The sequence below is a fragment of the Kogia breviceps genome, chromosome 2, assembly GCF_026419965.1.
Source record: "Kogia breviceps isolate mKogBre1 chromosome 2, mKogBre1 haplotype 1, whole genome shotgun sequence".
NCBI lineage: Eukaryota > Metazoa > Chordata > Mammalia > Artiodactyla > Physeteridae > Kogia > Kogia breviceps.
The window spans coordinates 41021426-41044503 of NC_081311.1; positions in this window are offsets into that span (position 1 = coordinate 41021426).

A 23078-nucleotide genomic window follows, 5' to 3' on the forward strand; every position below is an offset into this window, starting at 1 on the left:
AGAAAGGGAAGGACTCTAAAGTTATTCTTAAGCTATAGAATCTTTTCATCCATTTGCTGACTGGACATCTCTCTCCACCTCAAAGACCCACAGATGTTCAAAGCCAATATATCTAAAACTGAGCTGGAATGTAATTGTCCAAATTGCTGTTCTTTCTACCTCAGTTTTCAATTGGTGGCATCCATTCTGTCACCAAACCAAAAAATTGGGATTTAATCAATATTCTTTCCTAAGCCTTACTTCTATATCCATCCAATCCATTCCTTACACGATTCAAGATTTTAATCTACTTTACTTAATCTTTATTTTCACTGCTGTATTTAGGTCTTTTTCATCCATCTTTGGATTATTGGAATAATCTCCTAACCATTTCCTATAAAAATATGTCTGGTATAAAAAGATTAATATATGAGATCTCTTTAGGGGGGGAAATCCAACTTTCTCTAACCTAATCCCCAATCCCTCCATTTATTCCTCTACTTTATTTTGTTATTCAAAATACTGAGAAATCCTAATACACCAAACTCTTTCAAATTCCTCTGTCTTCTCTCATATTTTCCATCAACCTAGAGTGCTTTTTCCCCATTAGTTGCCTAGGTAATCCCCTTGTTTACTCTTAAAAACCACACTCAGATTTCACCCAATTTGAAGAGTCTTTTCTGAGTCAGACAGGATTAATCAGTCCCTTTGTTCTGATTATATATTTTTGTGTAACAAACAACCCCAAAACTTAGTGGCTTAAAATGACAACATTTTATTATGTGTCCTGATTTTGTGGGTCAGGAAGTTGGGCAGTGCTCAGTTGGCTGATTCTTTACACAACACATGGTTACTTGGTGATTTTCAGCTGGTGGCTTGGCAGGTTTGAGGATTTAACATGGTTTCACTCACAAGCTGGGCACCTTGCTGGCGATGGCTGAAAAGCAGGACTCAGATGAACCCCTCTCTTTCTCCATGTAGTCTCAATAGCTCTCCATGTGATGTCTCCAGCAGGGTAGTAGAACTTCTTACATGATAGCATAATCTCCCAGAGACCAAGGAAGGAAGTTGCCAGTCCTCTTAAAACTAGGCAGGAATAGCCTAAACCATTGCATTTGCTTTGCTATTTTAATCTTTTCTACAATAAAGATTCAACTGAACTTTGAGATCTCATTTTCAAAACACTGTTCAGAATGTCTTTAGTTCAAACATAAGGTGTTAGTTTCACACAGAATACAAGTAGTATATTCCTGAAAAATTGTTAGCAATTGACCATTTCTGTGATCCACTAAAGGTCAAGGAAATTTCCTGCTGTCTTTGTCTATAACATGCCCACATGCCAGTTCAGGGACTGATGTTGTACAACCTTTTTAAGATTCTTTTATAAGGATGGTTTCAGGAATTGGCAGAAAAGCAGAGTAGAGTTGTGCACAGGAGTATGTGTCAGGAGACCCAACCACCCCTGTGACCTTAGTTAACCCACTTATCACTTCTATGAATTCAGAATGTCCAGAACTCACTCTTTTGAACCACACTAATTCTGTTGTTTATGCTATCATTCCCCCACACTCAAATTTATGTATTATCAAATGCCAAATACAGTTGACCCTTAAACAACATGGTTTTGAACTGTGCAGGTCCACTTATATGCAGATTTTTTTCAATAGATATATTGGAAAATTTTGGGAAGATTTGCAACAATTTAAAAAACCTTGTAGATCAACTGCATAGCCTAGAGATGTTTAAAAATTAAGAAAAATATATGTCATGAATGCATAAGATGTACATAGTCTCTCTTTACACAGGCATAAATGATATTTAATATAAAATCAGTGTGTTAGTTTTATTACTGTTTTGTAACTTTGCTTTCAAAGAATTACATTACTGTACAGTAGTCTGTTTTGACTAAAGGGCATATAAAGCCAAAGTTGTTTGAATAACTAAGTAAATGAATGAATAAAGGAATATTTTGTGAGTGACTATAAATTCCTTAGTAAGTTCATTCCCATCATAATTGGAGAAACTATGTATAAGCCTATCATCATAGGTAAGTGGGTTTTTTTTCAAAAATGTAACAATGTTTCTAATACTGTATTATGAACATGATTGTAATATTGTATGCCATAAAAATCTTATAACCATTTATTAATGTAAAGGCAAAGCTATTGTGAAGCAATTATATCGATTACACTAGACTACCATATAGCAATCACAATGCTGCTTCTTCATTATCAATGCATGAATTGTTATACCTGTAAATAAATATGAATTACTTTTTCACATTATCTTTTTATTTTTTATGTCTACCGTTAGTCATATACATAACATCTAGAGTGTTTTGTTTCATATAAGACAATATTGATATAGGTACTGACAGATAATTCATCTTGTAAACAGATGACAAACTTATGGTATCAATAAATATAGTACAGTACTGTAAATGGATTTTCTCTTCCTTATGATTTTCTTAATAACATTTTATTTTCTCTAGCTTACTTTATTGTAAGAATACAGTATATAATACACATAACATTAAAAATGTGTTAACTGTTAATGTGGTTGTTTATGTTATTGCTAAGTCTTCTGGTCAACAGTATGCTAGTTAGTAGTTAAGTTTTGGGGAAGTCAAAATTTATACATATTTTCAACCGCACATGGGGTCCATGCCTAACCCCTGCATTGTTTAAGGATCAACTGTAATGATATTTTTTATTTGAAAAGATCCATCACATATATCTCTACTGACAATTCTATGTTGATTTTCATGAAGGCCCTATTATCTGTCCAGGGTTTGGAGAGCTTCTGGGTTGTTGAACAAGCACACACTCACATACAGGGAGAGTGGCATCTCCAAACTCCACAGGGACAGAAGCTCCTGTGCTTGCAACTCTTCAAGACTTCACCTTTTCAATCTCTTCATCTGAGTGTTTATTTGTATCCTTTAATAGCCTTTGTAATATACTGATAATCTATTAGGTAAACTGTTTTCCTGAGTTCTGTGAGCCACTCTAGAAAATTAATCCACCCAAGGAGGTAGTCACAGGAACCTCTGATTTACAGTCAGTCAGTCAGAGCAACCTGGATTTTCAGAATCAAACTGATTATAGGACTCCCAGCTGGTGTTGCAGAATTGCTTGGTGTGGGAAAACCCCAGACGCATTTGGAGTACAGAATATTGCATGAGTAGTGAGTAAAGGAAAACAGGAGTGTTTTCATTACACTCTGGTATGAGGTTTTATGGCAAAAATCCTTAAAACCATTTGAACTATTTCTAGGCTTTTTGTACTCTAACGTATCCCACACCTGCTACTGATTGAATCTCCATGAAGCAAGGCTATATGGCTTCAATTTGACTTTCTAGTCTTTACCCTAACTTTTCTAGCATATACCTTATTATCTTAATCCAACTAGTCTTACAACTCACTGTTCTCCAGGAATATTTGGAGTATTTTTCATCTATTACCTTTGCTCTAGCTCTTTGCTTGAATGTCTAATGCATGCCTCACCTTATTTCCGTATCTATTTCACAAATATCCATCTTCTATAAGGTTTGAGTCCATATATCAAATGGATCTCTCCTCACTTGAGCCAACATAACACTGTGCATTTTCCTGTTCCTCTTTATTGTTTCTTTAATGTGAAGAACACAGGCTTCAGGGCAAGATAAACCTTGATCTACTTACTATGTGACCTTAGGCAAGTATCCTAATTTCACAGTATCACAGACTCACCTGTAAAATGGGGCAGAAGGTAAGAGCCATTCTTACCTTGCAGAATTATTATGAGGATAAAATGCAGCAAAGTTTATGAAGAGACCAAAGCAGAGCTGGCCCAAGAATGAATGACAACTATTATTCATATTAAATTAGATATAAATTACAAATATATATAATTAATAAAATAAATGCCTTTTAAATGGCAGAGGCCCAATAACTGTTGACTTTAAAGACTAGAAAAATAAATCATCACTTGAAAAAATGTTCTTCCACTGGTAGGTAAGCCACCTACTACCATGGTAAGAATGACTAGACTGTACAGTCTTAGAGGTTTTTCTGCACAAATAACCAAGGAGATGTCTGTGACTACAAACTTACCACAGTAAGAAACAAATTTAAAAGTAGCTGAAAGGACTTCCCTGGTGGCTCAGTGGTTAAGAATCCGCCTGCCAGTGCAGGGGACACGGGTTCGAGCCCTGGTCCGGGAAGATTCCACATGCCGCGGTGCAACTAAGTTCATGAGCCACAACTGCTGAGCCCGCGCACCAAAAAAGGAAAAAAAAAAAAAAAAAAAAGTAGCTGAAAAAATTAGAGCAGGAACTAAGTACCCAAAGCTTGCCAACTGTCAGCAGAATGCTAACCTGCTTGAACATTTTCTTGGTTTCTGTTTTAAAAACATGAGGGCTGATGTACTAAAATTTGCGATCCAAAACTAAACTTAGTAAGACATAAATAACAGCGTAAATGTTTTGGTTGTGTCACCCATCCTACTTTGGTTGATGTAACTTGGGGAAACAGACAGTGATGCCCTTGACTGTTCAATCGCTGATACATCCTGTATTATGCAAGTATGGAAGAGGGCAACATAAGGGGCTGCTCTCCTCAGGAAAATTTAACCTCTGTGTTATTCATGGCTCAGAATGTGATGTTAACATAGCAAATGAAATGGAGCTCAGAAGAGACCATATTCCTTAACCTGAGTACTTTACCAGCGAAACTAATTCTAAAATCATTACACTTCCATGGGGCCTTTGGTCAACATCTCAAACCGTACCAGTCAATGAATAGAAAAGGGAATTTGGGAATGATATGGGAGCAAAAGGAAGAGGAACCCCTTTGATTTCACAGTGCGTATGATCCTATAAAGAACTAGAAAAATTCCAGTTGAGGATTTACCTAGTAGTTCTTCCCTCCTGTTTGGTCCTAAACTCTTTCATCTTCAGTTTCTGGGGCGAATTGTTTTCTATGTAACCTTCTATTCTATTCTACCCACTCTCTTTCTTCCCAGCCTTTTAAAGTCAGGATGAAGACTAAGCTCTTTCTATGACAGGCATTCACATCAGTCATTCTTAACAGTTAAGGCAGGGTTTGTCTGTGATATATTGCAGAAAATAATTTAGGACAGCATATTCAATGTATTCTAATTAGCAACCTTTAATAGAAAATATATTCAGGCACAACAGAACAGAGTTCTACTCTTCCCCTTCCTTTTTTTTTAATTCCCTCATTCATAAAATGGGGATGATGATAGTAAACTCCTTTGAAAATTTTTGAAAATATTAAATAAGAAATTTCACACACAGTCCCTGATGTCTAATAAGTACTCTATAAAGTATAGTTATCATTTTTAAGATATTGCCTCCCTAATTATGCTATTCAGCAAATATTTATTGAACATCTATTTTGCACAATGTCCAGGGATAAAAATACTGTAAGTGCTGCCCTCAAGGTGTTCTCATGTTAGAAGGAGTAACATGATTTCTTACAAAATAAGATGAAAATCAGTAGATGCTATGAGAGCTCTAAGGAGAATGATCTGACTCAATCTGGGATGGAGGAAGATGTCAGGGAAGGCTGCACAAGGGAGGCAATGAGTCTTGAACAATCTGGTAAATTAAGAAGTGATTTTGTAAATAAAGAAGTGATTTGGTAATAAAAAAAAGTAGAAGAAAAACATTGAAAAGGCCCAGAGATCAGAGAAAGACTAGCGTGTCTGAGAAACTGAAAGAGGCTCTGCAAAATAGTTTAGAATTTGTGGGTGTTGGGGAAAGACAGGGAGAAAGGAGTCTGTGGAGAAAGGAGGCTGTCTGGGGCCATGTGCCAGGGCCAAGAGCCTTGTATGTCAGAGTTGAGATTCAAACTGAGGGAAATTGGTAGGCACAGAAAATTTTGAGGGAGGGCTTGGGAATGACAGGATTAAATCCACATTTTCAAAAGATTACTGGCAGCAGCCAGGATGGATTAAAGAGGATTAAACAAAAGAAAGGAGACCAGTTCGGGAGCCATTCCAACAGCCCACACTCAAAGAGGCAAGCTAGGCAGGAGAGTAAAAAGGAAGGTTCAGACTGAGTGCTCTGTGGTAGTCCATTGTTTTTCACTCAGTCAACATGATCTTATTTAGTTTCGAGTTTTGGGTATTTAGAAATTTTAAAATTTTGTTCAATGGGAATTCACATTTCTAAAATTGTTCTTTTATTTAGGATTTCATACTTTTGTCTTCTTCTTAGTGAGAACATGCAAAATAGTGTGAATTACTTGAAGAGCTACTCAGGTAGTTGAGTGTAAAAAAAAAAAAAAAAAAGTGAGCAAGCGAAAATAATCAGGAATGGCTACACTATATTTTCTTCTTGCTTTGTCCCAGTCATATTGCCCAGCAGTTTAAATGCCTCACAAGCAACAAACGCTACAACAAACAAGTGAGCTACATCAAACTAAAAAAACGCTTCTGCACAACGAAGGAAACCATCAACAAAATGAAAAGGCAACCTATGGAATGGGAGAAAAGATTTGCAAGTCATATATTTGATAAGGGGTTAATATCTGAAGTATTTAAAGAACTCATACAACTCAACGGTAAGTAAATAAATAAATAATTTAAAAATGGGCAAAGGACCTGAACAGACATTTTCCCAAAGAAGACATACAAATGGCCTATATGAAACGATGCTCAACATCACTAATCATCAAGGAAATGCAATCAAAACCACAATGAGATACTACCTCACACCTGTTAGGATGGCTGTTATCAAAAAAAAAAAAACAAGAGATAAGTGTTGGTGACAATGTGGAGAAAAGGAAACACTCATGCACTCTTGAGGGGAATGTAAATTGGTACAGCCTTTATGGAAAACAGTATGGAGGTTACTCAATAATATTAAAAACAGAATTACCATATAATCCAGCCAACTCACCTCTGGGAATATCCAAAGGCAATGAAAACACTATCTCTAAGAGATATCTGCATTCCCGTGTTTGTTGCAGCATTATTTACAATAGCCAAGACATGGAAACAATCTTAGTGTCCATAAAGGGAAGAGTGAATAAAGAAGATGTGATATATATACTATATATACAATGGAATATTATTCAGCTATTAAAAAAAGAAGGAACTCTTGCCATTTGAGACAACATGGGGGTGCACCTTGATGGCAGGAAGACAAATACTGTATGATCTCACTTCCATGTGGTATCTAAAGAAGGTGAACTCATAAAAACAGAGATTAGAATGATGGTTGCCAGAGGCTCAGGGGTGAGGGAAATGGGGAGATATTGGTCAAAGGATACAGACTTCCAGTCATAAGATGAACAAGTTCTGCGAATGTAACATTTGACATGGTGATTATAATTAACAATAGCACACTGTGTACTTGAAATTTGCTAGCAGAGTAGATCTTAAATGTACTCACCACAAAAGAAAAAAATATATATGGGGGGTGATAGATGTGTCAACTAACTTTATTGTGGTAATCATTTTGTAATACATATGTATATCAAATTATCATACGTCTTAAATGTATACTATTTTGTCAGTGATACATCAATAGAGCTGGGGGTGGGGGAAGACAAAAATGCCTCAAGGCAAGTACTAAAGAGGTAAGTAGTAACATCTTCATTTTACCTAGCAGATTCTGCCCCTGAGAGAAGTCTAGAATTTGCCAAGGCCACCCACCTAATTAGAAGTGGCATTGGGCCACCATGCCTGCAGTATCTCCAGATCACATTAGTAAGAATTTGGGCATTTGCCTCTGGGCAGGAGTAGCTTGAATTCTTCAGGGAAAGATGGGAGTGGTGATTAACTTCCTGCTCCAGGGACATTATGCAGAATATTTCTAAACCCTAGAACCTTATTACACACACACACACACACACACACACACACACACACACACACACATACACACACGCACTACTTTCATGCAGGCCAGGTGAAAAACCCTTTAGAAGGAATATAGATATAAGAGAGGTGGAATTCACTTTCCATCACAAATAGGTACTAACTTTCTCAGTCTTTCAGTAACACTTTCCTTCAGTCACATGTGGACATCCTCTTCACAGTCTGCATTTATCTACTAAGAAAAAGGGAACATGGCTAGTGAATCCTTTGATATTGGGTTTTAACTTCAGGAGAAAGCTGGAATGGGATTCCAGCAGCAGACCACATCAAGAAACATGGGGCGATAAAGATAAGGGAAGTAGATTGATCAAAACATAAAAAGAACAGCAATAAATTCCATCCAAGACTAGGATTTATCCTGGGCTTTTACAGGTAAGGGCTGTTAACACTACTTCTTGCTTCTCTCTATTCAGTTATATTTTCCAAGTACATTGCACTGTGCCTGATTGAGGAGTTAAACTCTTCTGCTTTTAATCTTTGGTATGCTCTTGATAACCTTTACAAGCAGGTTAGATAATGTATTTAGTGCCCTATGTTTCTGGGTTTTGATCTTTGTCTTGCTGATCTCTTAGTATGCTTTCTTTTTTCTCTTTTACTTAACAAAGGAGACTAGCAATATGTTAGACATTTATTTACCAAAAATTAGTTGTTAGCGGATTAAGATAATATTTTTATCCCACCAAGGCCCGGAATAATGACATCACGGTGGACTTTCAAGAAATTCTTCAGTTTACACATTTATCTAATTCTTTTTCTTTTTCTTTTCCTTTTTCTCCCCCCTAATCAGCCCTGTAGAGATGTTAAGGACAGGTTTAATCAAGATGAGAAAACACAAATAAAGATAAGTCAAATAACTTGCCAATCAATAGGTATAGTACTGTGTTCTTTTGAATTGCATACCAAGGCTCTGACTGCCAGCCAGTAGGTCAATGAAATTTAGAACAATTAATTATTAAATGTACATAAATGGGATGGGAGAGAGTAGCAAAATCAAATACTTTCGATTGTACAAACAAAACAGTTGACCAAATTTTTAATGTCTGTACAGTGGTAAATAGTGAGATTTAACTGACTTTTATGTTACCATTCATAAAGACTGGAAACTTTGCATAAATATGGAATCCAATCCAAGATTGGATCTTCTGCTCTTCTCTAGTCAGATACAGTGCTTTCCCCTTTGAGATGCTCTTGCTATTTAAATAGAAAAATTTTTTCAGCAAGCAAATATCTTATGGTATCTCAACCATCTGTAAATCCACTGTTATTTTATAGAAAGGAATCAAAAGTTTTAAGCTTTTCTTGGCTATTTAAAGCAAATAAATTCATGCTGAGAATATTTTCTTTTCTTCTCTACTGTTGTAAATTGACTTAGTCCTTAGCTGAAGTGAGATTATATAGGATTTTAAAACATGAAACAATGCAGATTAAAGACTAAACATGGAACTCTAGAAGTCAGTCTTTGCCTTCATTTGCCACAAATTCCTCCCACATTCCTGGCTTCTCCAAGACAGCATTAACAGTTACTGAAGGGCTAAAGAAAATAACGTCTATTTTTAAAAAATTGTAATTAGTATAGTGTGAAGATTAGACTAATTAATCCATTATTCAAATCAAACTTTATATAACTACTATTAAATGAGCCAAATTTGAATACTTTGCTGTACGTTTTTCCCATCGATGACATGCAAACAATACATTTTCTTCCTCTCCCCAACATCTCCTAAAATTTTTGCTCTCTTCCTCTTGAGCAGCACTGAGATGCATTGAATAAATACAATTAGTTTGATGTAGATCAAACTTATTTTCATTCTAAAGAAGGAATCACTTGCTTAGCTCCTCTATCCTGACTGGGGACTTTGTTATCTCCCATATCTTTTAAACACACAGCATCCCTTTCTTCCTCCTTATCCATGCTGTCACCAAACCTTTTTACTTCTTGCTCAACAGTCTCTTAAACCCTATCTTCTCTTTGGTCCCTTTTGCCAAAGCCCATATGCTGATTAGGTCTTCTCTTGTTTGTTTTAAACTCCTTGATTTTCCCTTCCCTGCTTGCCATCTTTTTGCTAGAATTATCTTTTGTTTCTGGGATTTCCATTAAAGCATTAAAAAAATTTTCCCTTCTAAGTGAAATTAAAAATGTCTGTCTAATAAGCACCACGCTTATTAGACATATTCCTGACTCTACAGGAGTCAGGAATAGAGATACACATTTGGCTTACCATGTGTGTATCTTCTTATTAATTTCCTGGGAAGGCTGTTATGTGTTTTAAAAATTCATGCTAGTATCTAAAAATACAGAACATTAATATTTCTTATATTTATCAGTTGCCTACTATATACCAGTCACTTTATATAAATAATGATATTTCACTCTAACAACCCTTCAGGTAATAAGCTCTACTCCCATTTTCCTACTGAAGGAACTGAATGCAGATAATTAACTTGCACTTTGCTTCACATCACATGACCTGCTGTAACAGCCACTCACCTTTTACCTTCACATTTCTCACTTCTTTCTTCTGTTAGTAGTGTAATAAACTTCTTTATGCCAGCACTATTATCTTCAAGAATTCCTAAACGAACTGAGTTGACCAGAAATATGGTTTCTGGCTCAAAAGTGATTTTTTAATACCCCCTGTAGCAAAGCTCTGGGCTTGAACTATGGGGAAATGAGCATTGTCTTACTTCTCAGCTAGACATTAAAGGTGTGGTTTTGTCTACTTTTCACTAGTACAAATTAATTTTTCCTTTAAATTTAAAGGCAGGGGATGAGATTTAAGGTAAAGGAGTTTTTGAAAGAAGGTAGAGGAAAATTTGAAGATATCTGAAAATGTAGGTCCAGAGAGTACCCAAAACAAGAAGGGAATTGACTAGGCCTTCAGGAAATGAGAGAATTTTGAGAACAGCAAAGCCTTAATTGCTAAAGATTTAGAAAGAGCCAAAAGTTCTCCTTACATCCCAAGATCTCCTATCTAAAATGCCTCCTTGGGCTTCCCTGGTGGCGCAGTGGTTGAGAGTCCGCCTGCCGACGCGGGGGATGCGGATTCGTGCCCAGGTCTGGGAGGATCCCACATGCCGCGGAGCGGCTGGGCCCGTGAGCCATGGCCGTTGCGCCTGCGCGTCTGGAGCCGGTGCTCTGCAACGGGAGAGGCCACAGGGGTGGGAGGCCCGCGTATCACAAAAAAATAAAATGCCTCCTTTTATTCCTTTTCATTTTTATTCATAATTTGACCATTTATTGAGCCCAGTGAAAATTATTTTCCATTTAATCTTCACAATAATCACCTGAGTTTGATGAGGTTATTTCATTTTTAATATGTGTAATAAGTCTTAGACAGGTTAAGTGATTTGCCTAAGATCACTTGTTAGTAGTAGGTAAAAGAGGGAGAATTTGAACCCAAATCACTCTGACCTCAAAAGTTAGGGCTATTAACCATTACCCTCAACTGCTTTTTCTAAAGGTTTCCATATATTTACTTTGTGCCACTGAGGATAAGAGGATGAATTAGAAATTATCCCTGGCACAGAAAAAATCAGAAGTTTAGGGTTATTAAAAATTACCCTCGGGCTTCCCTGGTGGCGCAGTGGTTGAGAATCCGCCTGCCGATGCAGGGGATACGGGTTCGTGCCCCGGTCCGGGAAGATCCCACATGCCGCGGAGCGGCTGGGCCCGTGAGCCATGGCCGCTGAGCCTGCGCGTCCGGAGCCTGCGCTCCACAACGGGAGAGGCCACAACAGTGAGAGGCCCGCGTACCACAAAAAAAAAAAAAAAATTACCCTCAACTGCTTTTTCTAAAGGCTTCAATGTATCTACTTTGTGCCACTGAGGATTAGATGTTATCCGTGACATCAAAAATTCTATAGCCCAAGAAGGAAGGTTGACGAGAGAAAGAGAATTATGTTATGTGGTAAGGAGTTATTGCAGAGAAACTAGCCCAGGGTTCTAACTCTACTGGGTGATAGAAAAAAAAATTTTTTTCCCGTAGCCTGCCCCCAACTCTATTCTCTAAAAGTAGATTGGCCAAATCTTTCTTCTCTAGAAGAATATTTAGGAATAATTCACATAAAAACATAAGCAGGAGGTGAGAGCAAAAGGCAAAGTTGATTGTGAAGCAGAGAAGGAGAGGGAATTATGTTAGTCTTCAGCTTAAGAATGTTACATAAAGATTGTAAGAAAATTCATAATATGTTAAACTTAAAAGAGCAAGATGTACAATGATATTTTTTAAACTATTCTCTTTCCAGAAAAACAAGCAAATAAAACCCCTTGCTCAGACATGTATGTGGGTTTATGTGTATATGAGGAAGGAGAAAGGAATGCATGTCACTGGCTACTACAAGGGGCTATAATTGGAAGGAGGTATTGTGTTAATGATTAGTGTTGTGGTTATGCATCTCTACGTTGTATTATTTCACTCATTATACCAAGCATGAGTTCCTTTGTAATCTGAAATACATAAAAATGGGGAAATGCAGGAATTATTTAAAAACATGAAATAAACCCTTCTATATCAGATTGTAAGACTGTGGTTTAGGAATCAAAGATAGGTTCATAAGAAATAACAAATATGAATGTTCATCTATAGGGACAATTTGAAATACAATTGAGATTCTTTTGGAAAATTCAAGAAATATTTTCTTTTTCTTTTTTTCTTTTTTTTTTTTTTTACCTAGAAGAGAATGGCAAGGAAGAGGAAAGAAATAATATTTATTTATTGAATATACTTGACTTAGTGTCAGGCTCTGTGTTCAGAACTTTACAACATGATCTCTTCTATTCAATATTGCCAACACCCCCAAAAGGTAGGCATTATTATTTCTTACAGATAAGAAAACAGGAGTAGAGATGTCTGTATCTTGCCCAACGTCACACAATCACTTATCAGAGTCCTGAGTCAAATCTAGGCCCGTGGGACATCAAAGTTCATATTTATAGCTTTCACCACAATGGTTCGAGCTTTGTCATGTGCATTTATTATGTTAAGACATTGAAATGACAATTTAAAAAATTGTAAACATGTATTTTTCCTCAAGGAAATATGTATGTACAATCCATTTTCCTTTCCTCCAAGTAGGACCCCTGACTGGGTGAAATCATTGCTGATATTGTCACTTCTACTGGGACTTTTTTTCTTTTTGGCCTGAAATAGGAGCAGAGAGTGTAGACAAATACAGATGGGAGGGGAAGAAATATCTCCAATTTGATTCTTGATCTTGGCCAGGAATTTGGTCCTCAGTTTTGTCTCAGCAAGTCACATGATCTCAATATTACTAATTAAGGAATATACTTCAGTGTATGACTTAGTTCTTTAGTCCAAAAGACTAATAAATAACAGCTGATATTTATTAAACATTTCCTATGAGCCGAACACTTCAATCATCTACAATTCTTACCACAACTCAGCAGAACAGGAATTAACAACCACTGTTTACCAAAGAGAAAAATAGAGTCTGGAGAATGAATAAATTTCCGAACGTGGTAAATCTAAGACTCTAACACAAGCATGTATGACTTTAGAACCGGGCCTATCGGATTGTGAAGAAAAAAAAAAAATGGACTAGAGCATTCCAGGCCTGCAGAAATGACCAGAGGAACAGACTGGATTCTGACCCTCTGAGAAGGGATTATGATTTTTCAGTAATGGCGCCAAAACTTCCTCACAAACAGTTCTGTGAACAGGTTTTTTGACCGAACTCTTCCGTAGAAGGAAATATTTTTGCCCTGATAAAGAGAAAAAGGTAAGTATTACTCAATTAAGATTGCAAAGGTACTTAAGCATTTCCTTGGTATATCTAACATTATCTTTCTCTGGCTACATAACAATAGGTCAACATAAAATAATTAAAAATAATGTTTAGCTACAAAAGTAATCCATGTTTGCTGAAAATAAATTATATAAAAAGATGATCAAGAACCCCTCCCCAGTCCACCTGTGGTTAACTTCTATCTCCCAGAAAATAATAATTTGGCGTATATCTGACTCAAAATTTCATCTGGAAGGAAGAGTACATATTGTAAGTGAAATATGAAGGAGGTTAGATACAAAGAACAGAGTTATTATTAAGCTAGCAGTTCTTTCATGGAGCAAGGCGTGTTTATAAAACATTAATAACATTGAACACATAATTTTTTCTGCTTCTTTCCTCCCCAAGGAACAGATTATTCCAAAGTATTCTCCTCTCATACCCTACCCATCTGGTTCTTTGTGATGTCTTCCCAATTCTACCTCTTTGGACAATTCTCCTACCTGATCTCCCATTTTGTTCCTATTGCTGCCCTCCTAGTTCAGATCTCCATTCCTCCTACTTGGACAGTTGTGAGAGATTTCTCGTAGAGCTCTCTGTACCCCTGGCTTTCCCCTACTCCCATCAGTGCTACATATACACTGCCAAGTTAATTTCCTAGAACATGGCTCTACCTCTGTTACCTATTTCTCTCATAAACTTTTAAAAGCAGGTTTATTGAGGTATAACACACATACCATAAAATTCACTGGTTTTAAGTTTACAATTTGATAATTTTCAGTAATTTATGGAGTTGGGCAACAATCATCAAATCCAGTTTTAGGACATTTCTGTCACCCCTAGAAGCCCTCTATGGTTTATATTCAAATTTATATTCAACGTTTATATTCAATCCTTATTACCTCTCTATCCCCTGGCAAATAGTAATCTACGTTCTGTCTCTATAGATTTGCCTTTTCTGGACAGTTCATATAAATGGAATTATACAAAAGTGTGGTCATTTCAATCTGGCTTCTTTCACTTAGCATAATGTTTTTAAAATTTAGTCATGTGGTAGAATTTATCAATAGTTAATAGTAGTCCATTGTATAGATATACAATATTTTGTTTATTCAGAAATTGATAGTTATCTGGATTGTTTCCAGTTTGGGGCTATTGTGAATAATGCTGCTATGAAAATATACTTAAAAGTTTTTGTGTAGGCATATGCTTTCTTTTCTTTTGGATACATATACTAAGAACTGGAATTGCTGGATAACAGATTTGAGGAACTACCAAACTGTTTTCCAAAGTGGTTTCACTGTTTTGCATCCCCTACAGTAGTGTAATGAGAGTTCCAGTTTCTCTTCATCAATGATTATTACAGTTTTTTTATTATAGCCATTCTAGTGGGTGTGAAGTTGTATCTCTTTGTGGTTTTAACTTCCTTTTCTCTAACGACTAATGAGGTTGAGTATCTTTTCTTGTGATTGTTAGCCATCTATATATCTTCTTTGGTGAAATGTCTATTCAAATCCCCTCCTCCCTTTTAAAATTTGAGTTGTCTTATTATTGAGTTTTAAAAGCATATTATTTATTCTGGATACAAGTCCTTTATTGAATTGATGTTTTGCAAATATTTCCAACCAGTCTGTGTCTTGTCTTTACATTTTCCTACTGGCGTTTTTAACTTTAAATTATAAAGTTTTAATTTTGATTATATCCACGTTGTCAATATTTTTCATTTACATATCATATTTTGTGTCCTATCTAAAAATTCTTTGCCTAATCTAACTTATGAAAATTTTCTACTGTTTTCTTCTAGAAGGTTTATAGACCCTTACATATAGGCCTGGGATCCATTTTGAGCTAATCTTTGTGTATGGAGTGAGATAAAGATTTAAATTCATCTTTGCGGGCCTCTCACTGCTGCGGCCTCTCCCGTTGCGGAGCACAGGCTCCGGACACGCAGGCCCAGTGGCCATGGCCCACGGGCCCAGCCGCTCCGCGGCATGCGGGATCCTCCCAGACCGGGGCACGAGCCCGAGTCCTCTGCATCGGCAGGCAGACTCCCAACCACTGCGCCACCAGGGAAGCCCTTAAATTCATCTTTTTGCATGCGGATATTCAACTGTCCCGAGAACTGCTTGTTAAAAAGACGATCCTTTCCTCATCTGTTGAAAACTAATTGAAAATCACTATACTCTCATAAGGTTTAGGTGTTTCCATACTGCCTACTGAATCATTTCGAACTTTTGAGCTTGACTCTAAGGCTCTCCCACCCACAACCTCAGAGATCCATTGCAGTTTATTCACAGCCAGTATGTTTCAGTATCTTCTTTCCATTACTCTGTGTACCAATTAACCTAAATTACTTGATTTTTAGCATGTGTGGTGCTCTCCAGTTCACTCTGGTTATGCTAGCGACTTAGTTTATAGCATTTTTCTCCCGAGATACTCCTAGATATTTAAATCCTACCTATTCATTCAAAATCCAGCTTCAATACACCTCTTCTGAGAGGTCTACTCTACTAGATGTGATCTTTGTTTCCTTGTATGCTTGTGGCTCTCATTCTGTCCCTGTCTTAGGATATGGCCCACTTTCTACTTTGCATTATAATTGTTTCTGAAAATGCTTTATCTCCACTATGGGGATAAAATTCTTTGGAGGGTTTGATTTGCATTTAATTGATCCTCAATCAATATTTATTTAATGAATGTGAATAATATGAATGAATAATATTCACCCATAACTGCCCTTACAGGTTTAATGGTAAGCAGTTTGCTGATTGTCAAACAGACCTCACTATCTGAATCCAAATCCCAGGAACTTAGCTAATTCTTCAGGAGAACAGTTCAACTACCTTTTATCAAGAGAGAGTTACTGAGTCTGATTAAAATGTGTTTCCTTTTATCGGAAGGGTAAGACTCTTATCTGTTGTTTTCCAAGGGCTTGATGGCTGTTTTCAAACATAAAGATCAAAGTCTTCTTGCTCCCCTGCTTCCAAAACCAACTGTAAGTTATTTCAGAAAGTTAAATGTGTGGAATATTGTATTTGAATGTGAATTATTTGAATTTGAATCCTGAACATTATTCACAGTTACTCATTTGACATTTTGAAGCAGTGGCAAGACAAATGTCTTAGATTTACAGGTAGTTGTGAATGTTTCCATTGGCCAGTCAATATATTTTTGTTTTCATAGCAACATTTGGAAGGTAGGCGCTCTGACTCACACCTTTTCATTAGAATCTTTGTTTAAAAAGCTATTTTTTCTAGAAATGGACTAATAAAGTTTCTAAAGATCTGACTTTTGAAAACACTGGTTACACAAGAGATGCATGACAAGGAAATCCATTACATTCTCACTTAAGAAATTTGCCCATGCAGTAAGTTCTTTTCAAAAGTGAGGTGGAAATTCAGAATAAAACAGGGAGGTTTAAAGTAGGGTGATCTGGAGAATGACAAAAAGATCAGAGTGGGGTGGGGAGGATTATGGAAGAAGGAAGAAAAGATGAGATGGGGTGAAGAAGAGGGTAAAGTCTTTCCATAGATTTAAATAAGCTTTAGGCAATTATCTGAACTTTGAAGGGAATTATCTGAACTGCACATCTAAATTTGTTGAGGTTCCTCCATTGTAGCTAGTATCTGGTTAAGGTTTGCATGGTAAACTTGCTTTCTTGTGCAATGAGTGGCTTACAAGTCAAAAAGATTCAATGAAATCTTCAAAGTAAATCTGTGTTCACCAAAGCAATTTGCAGGTCTGTTTACAACTTTTCCATCTGTCTCCTAGACTGTCTCCAAGGATGCAAACTTTGGACATTACGTTTGTTGTTTGGGCATAGAGCTCATTTTGTCAAAAGGAATAAGAGCGCACTCTGGCCCACAATTTTAATGAATACCTTAGTAAGAGTTTCAGAATCTTACCTATGAGATAAAAGTTAACTAAGCAAGTCATTGAAATATCTGACGCTGACAATTGAATAATTAAGGTGATCAGCAAAGATAATTCTTGGTTGCCAGAAAAATCATTGGAAGGGCATTTAGTTTTGCATATCATAATGTGGTTTAGAATCTTAAACATACCCAGACAAAAACAAAAAACGAAGGACTCTGATAATCAGGTTGTAAATTAAAACAAGTAATGAGAAGGAGAATTGGGCAAAGATTGGGGAGAAAGTGGCACATTCATATGAGTAATGCAAATTCCCAAGCACTCTGCTGAATGCTTGGTCTATGATTGTTTGAGTTCAGGTGTTACTAGTTGTAGTTTGTCAGTGGCTATGTGTTAGAACTGAGCATACGGAGGTTTAGATATCGTTTATCATATTCAAACAGGCCTTTCTCATTCCACAGTCAGATATTGTAGAATCCACAAAAAAACAGAATTCACTGGGAGGAAACTACTTTGTAGTTACTTGATGAAGCAATAGGAATCACACAACTTTCATTGAACTGCTGGGGGTAAAGTGGATTGCTGGCCTTTTATCTTTTATCTCCGAAATTGGTCTCCCAGTAGTGGCTTTGTTAAATCTGACACATCTTGAATTTGCCTTTTTTAAATTGCAAATTTAGCAGCTAGTGGTTTTATCTTTTTCAGCACCTAAGTTTCCACATTTTGAAGAGACTATTTTTAACGAGCCTATTGTTAACTTGTTATTCAGTTTTTAGAAGGTTCAACTGGACTCTTCCCCAAACTCAGAATACACACTTACAAAACAGACAAGTATGTAAAAGGTGAGAGAAGTAAATACGGGTTATTTGAGATGTATGGAGATATATTTTGAAAAGAGACAGCACTGAGGACAAGGAAGGGAAGTATATCCAAAACCTTTAAAATAAGCAATGACCTGAGTCCAGATACCTTTACTTTTCTGTTCTCCTGGCATCTGAAGAAATATTAATTTTAGAGGCTGAAAAATAAACACACATACACACAACACGAACATTTGTTGTATAAAGAGCTTCTCAGAGTCTTCTGATTCAGATGGTTTCATGTGAGGTTGACTGAATAACTGTTAGAACTTCCCTTTTTATGTTTTTAGGTATTTTAGAAGATAAATTATCTGACTCAATCAGCTTTAGAAATCACTTGTTTTTGCAGAAGCTAATTTAACTTTCATGTATTGGTTGCATTTCCTTCCTCAATTACTAATTACCAAAGATTAATGTTTTCAAACAAGGCCTTTTCTCCATATAATCCATCTCCCCTTCCTGCTCTGATCTAGCAGGAAGGCTGCTGAAAGAGGTCATAATCCTTTTGTTTGCAACATTATAGTCTATGACACTAGGAATGTTTAGTGTGTAACAACTGCAGTAAGAATCTTTGTGAACAAGTAGAAAGTATAGATCATGAAAAAAAATTAAAGCAGATTTTCTGGAGTGGGTAAGTGAGCTGTGATGGCTTCTTTTCTCAGTGTGCTAAGGACGTGCCTTTCAAAACTGAGAGACTTGAAATTGATTAAGAAGGAATGTACAGCAACACTATACAATATTGTGTAAACTCTACCTAGCAGTTTATTTATTACCTGCTTCCTATCTCTAAATCACACCAGCTGTATTCAATATACCTGAGAGAGAACAGCATTCTTCTTGGGATTGGCCACCATGGAAATTTTACTTCTTTTGCAGATGTGTACGTACTGATTATTTATTTTCTGTTTAATTTATTAATGTCCATGCTTTTATAATTTTTGGCATATATACATTTATTATATAACTTTCGTAATTTTATGACAACTTGCAGGTATCATTATAGTGATCCATGTTCAGTTGCCTGCAAATTATCTAAAGCCCTGAATCAACACTTCAGTATTGGTAGCAATTAAATCTAATTTGTTCAAAATTTGAGAAGACCCCATAAATACCCTATTTATTTGAATGGAAAATATTTGATGTTTTCTCCCCAAAATAACCTAAAAAGATTTTCAAAACAAAGATGGTCCAGATTTCATTATTCATTATATAACTGGAATGATGAATTGCACAACATATTTAAGGTAAAAAATATGGCTTACTTTATTTCTTAGGACCGCTTTGTTAATTTTCATGAAGAAATAAAGAAATCTATATTCATATTTATATAGCAAAAGGTCATACATTTTTAATTCAAATAATTAAAAATTTGGAATGATACGGTACAAATATAATTTATAACTCAATACTTATGTAAGCATTGATTTTTGTTTGCAAAGATGGAGAGCTTTACAAAAATTATTACAGCAAATATAAATATCCTCCTTAGGAAATAGGCTTTTGAATGTCCCTACGCTCTTTTTTTTCTCCTTGCTTCTTTTTCTTGTGACCAGTCAAAAATCAATCAATGCTCAATTTTAAGAAATTTGTTTCTAATTTAGAACCTAAAAGTTGTTTGCTCTGAAACACTTTCATGAATTTAATCCCTTGTCCCATTGGATTTTACATCTCATTGGATTTTACAACTTTTGTGGAGGAGCAAATTAATAGTTATATGAAACTGCTGTGCAAGTATGGAATGACCAACAAATGTACAATGTGATTATAATGATTTACTTAAGGTTGAAGAAAAAAATTAGGAAAACTTGCCATTAAAAATAAGTAACATAATTTAGGAAAATAAGGAATTATAACTCATTGGAAAACAATGGAAATTTATGGGCTCACACATGATAAATAGCTAGGTAGGTGGCCAGATAAATAGAAAAATGGGAGAGAAGGGAAGCTTTTTTATTTTCAGAATATTAACCTATAATTGTTGAAGTTGTAATGGAGTTGAAAAAAATGCCATTTTCCTATCTTCATAGTGAAGATTCTCATGAATGAATGCTAAATTTACAGAGAAAAGATTGATGAGAAGGATAAATGCATGGTTTCATATGACTCCTCAAAGATTGCTTTTTAAAAAAGTTTTTGATTGTTTTTATTTTTATTTATTTATTTTTTTGGCTGTGCGGCTGCAGGATCTCAGTTCCCTGCCCAGGGGTCCAACCCACACCCCCTGCAAGTGGAAACGCAGAGTCTTAACCACTGGACTGCCAGGGAAGTCCCAAAGATTACTTATTAGTTACAAAAGGAAAAACAGTAACTAGTCAGTGGAAAAACAGAGTGACATTCTGACTAGATAAGTGAAATAGATATCACCATAGAGCTGTTGATGAGCATAACATGCCTCCCAATGTGGTACCTTAAGAAGGATATAGCATCACCTACATATTACAGAAGAACCCGATTGAACTTTTTTGGCCAGCCCAATACCATTCCTACAAGAATACATAAAATGAATGAGGAAACCGCAGACAGACCCAAGGGAAGGAACACTATAAAATGACTGGACTGTGTTCTTAAAAAAATACCAAGACTATGAAAGTAAAATAAGAAAAAAGTAATACTAAAGTGGGGAACTCTTCCAGATTAAAGGGAACTAAAGAACATGACAATTAAGTATAATACATGATTCTAGATTGAGGGGTGGAGGATAGGCTCTTAAATACATTATTGGAAAAATTGACAAAATTGGAAAAGGAATGATAGATTAGATTAAATTATTGCATCAATGATAAATTTTGGACTTAATAACTGCAAAAAAAAAGAAAATCCATGTTCTTAGAAAATACACATAAAAGTATTAAATGAAAAAGTATCTTATATACAACAGATTATCCTATGAATCAGAAAAAATTGTATTATGTATGTATATAAATCTCTATGCAATGTATAATTATATAGCTATAGCTATACAATTTAAATAGATATGTAGTATATATAACATATAATATGCAATATACCATATATGATTGTATTATTATATGATATATTATGATATAGAATATAGAATGTATATATTATACATTAAATGTGATTATTATGTATGTATGTATGGAGAGATAGAAGGCAAGTGGCAAAATGTTAAAAATGTTAAAGATTCATGAATCTGAGTAAAGTGTACATGGGACTTTGTATTATTTTTGAAACTTTAGTGAGCCTGAAGTTATTTCAAAATAATTTTTTTAAATGTGGTACTGTTTTGGCAGTTATTTTAATTTTCAACATATAAAAACAAATACACATGTATATATTTGTGTATATTTTTCCAAGGAATAATTCTGCTTGAATCATGGTCTGGATAAATATTTCACCTTTAATTGGTAAAGTAATTTGAGAGGTATCTTTCTGGCCTATAGTAGATAACCATTAAATATTTATTTGATTGGGTGCATAAATGAATTAATATCAAGCTGGATCTCCCATATCTGTTTCTTGTTTAATTTTTCCCTCTAATTCTTCCAGAGATAGAAGAGATAATGCTCACAGAGATATATTCACCCCAATAAGTTTTATCTTGTGGACATTTTGGAGTGTTCCAGCATGTGAGAACATTTTGAACTAATTTCTCAAGTACCATTGCTCATTATGCCCCCAAGATCTGTGTCATCCACATGTTTAAAAGGCCTTCATTCCTCATTTTCATCTAAGTTCAATGGAAAAGGGCAAGTTCAATATCAGAACTGCTGAAAACTATAAATTTCCCAATTGGTTGATAGTCACCAAAATCCTCCAGGTGTATCTCTTCTAACAGCTTTGAAACCATTGTGTAAATTTTGAGAGCATCCACATCTCATGAGTTTATCCATGAGAAGGATGAAATGAAACTGGCCAGAGGAGAGAGGAAGAGAGAGGATCTGGGGAAAACCTGCCAGTGACAAAGTAGCAAGAAAGGGAAGAAGGTCCAGGCTTGGAGGAACAAACTAGAATTTCTGGCAAAACAGACTTCAGATACAAAAGGAAGGAGCAGCTACTCAGGCTGGCCAAATGTGTGGTAGCAATGAGTGGGAGATGGAGTAAGAGAACTGCTAGTCCCCTTGGTGGAACCCTGTTAAAGCCACATATCGCGAGACTCACACTCCGTGTAAAGGGGGCCAGCAGGTGGGTCTTCGTTGGGATGTCTGGAAATGTAGGGTTTTCCAGATGTAGCCTATGGTAAAGATTACCTGGGAATGTTGGTTTGAAAAACAGATTTGGGGGCCCCACTTTCAAATCACTGAATTTCAAACTCTCTTAAGACAGGCCTTGGAATCTGTGGTGTTTTGTTCTGTTTTTTATTATCGACCTCAGAGTGCTATATATATTTTTTTTTAATTTTTTAATAAATTTATTTATTTATTTTTGGCTGGGTCTTCGTTTCTGTGCGAGGGCTTTCTCTAGTTGCGGCGAGCGGGAGCCACTCTTCATCGCGGTGCGCGGGCGTCTTACTATCGCGGCCTCTCTTGTTGCGGAGCAGAAGCTCCAGACGCGCAGGTTCAGTGGTTGTGGTTCACGGGCCCAGTTGCTCTGCGGCATGTGGGATCTTCCCAGACTGTGTCCCCTGCATTGGCAGGCAGATTCTAAACCACTGTGCCACCAGGGAAGCCCCGGAATCTGTGTTTTTAATAAGCGACCCAGATGATTCTTATTAGGCAAGTAATGGAACTCAGCTGAAAAGCTAAAGTGCTAGAATGTTTTAAAAAGAGT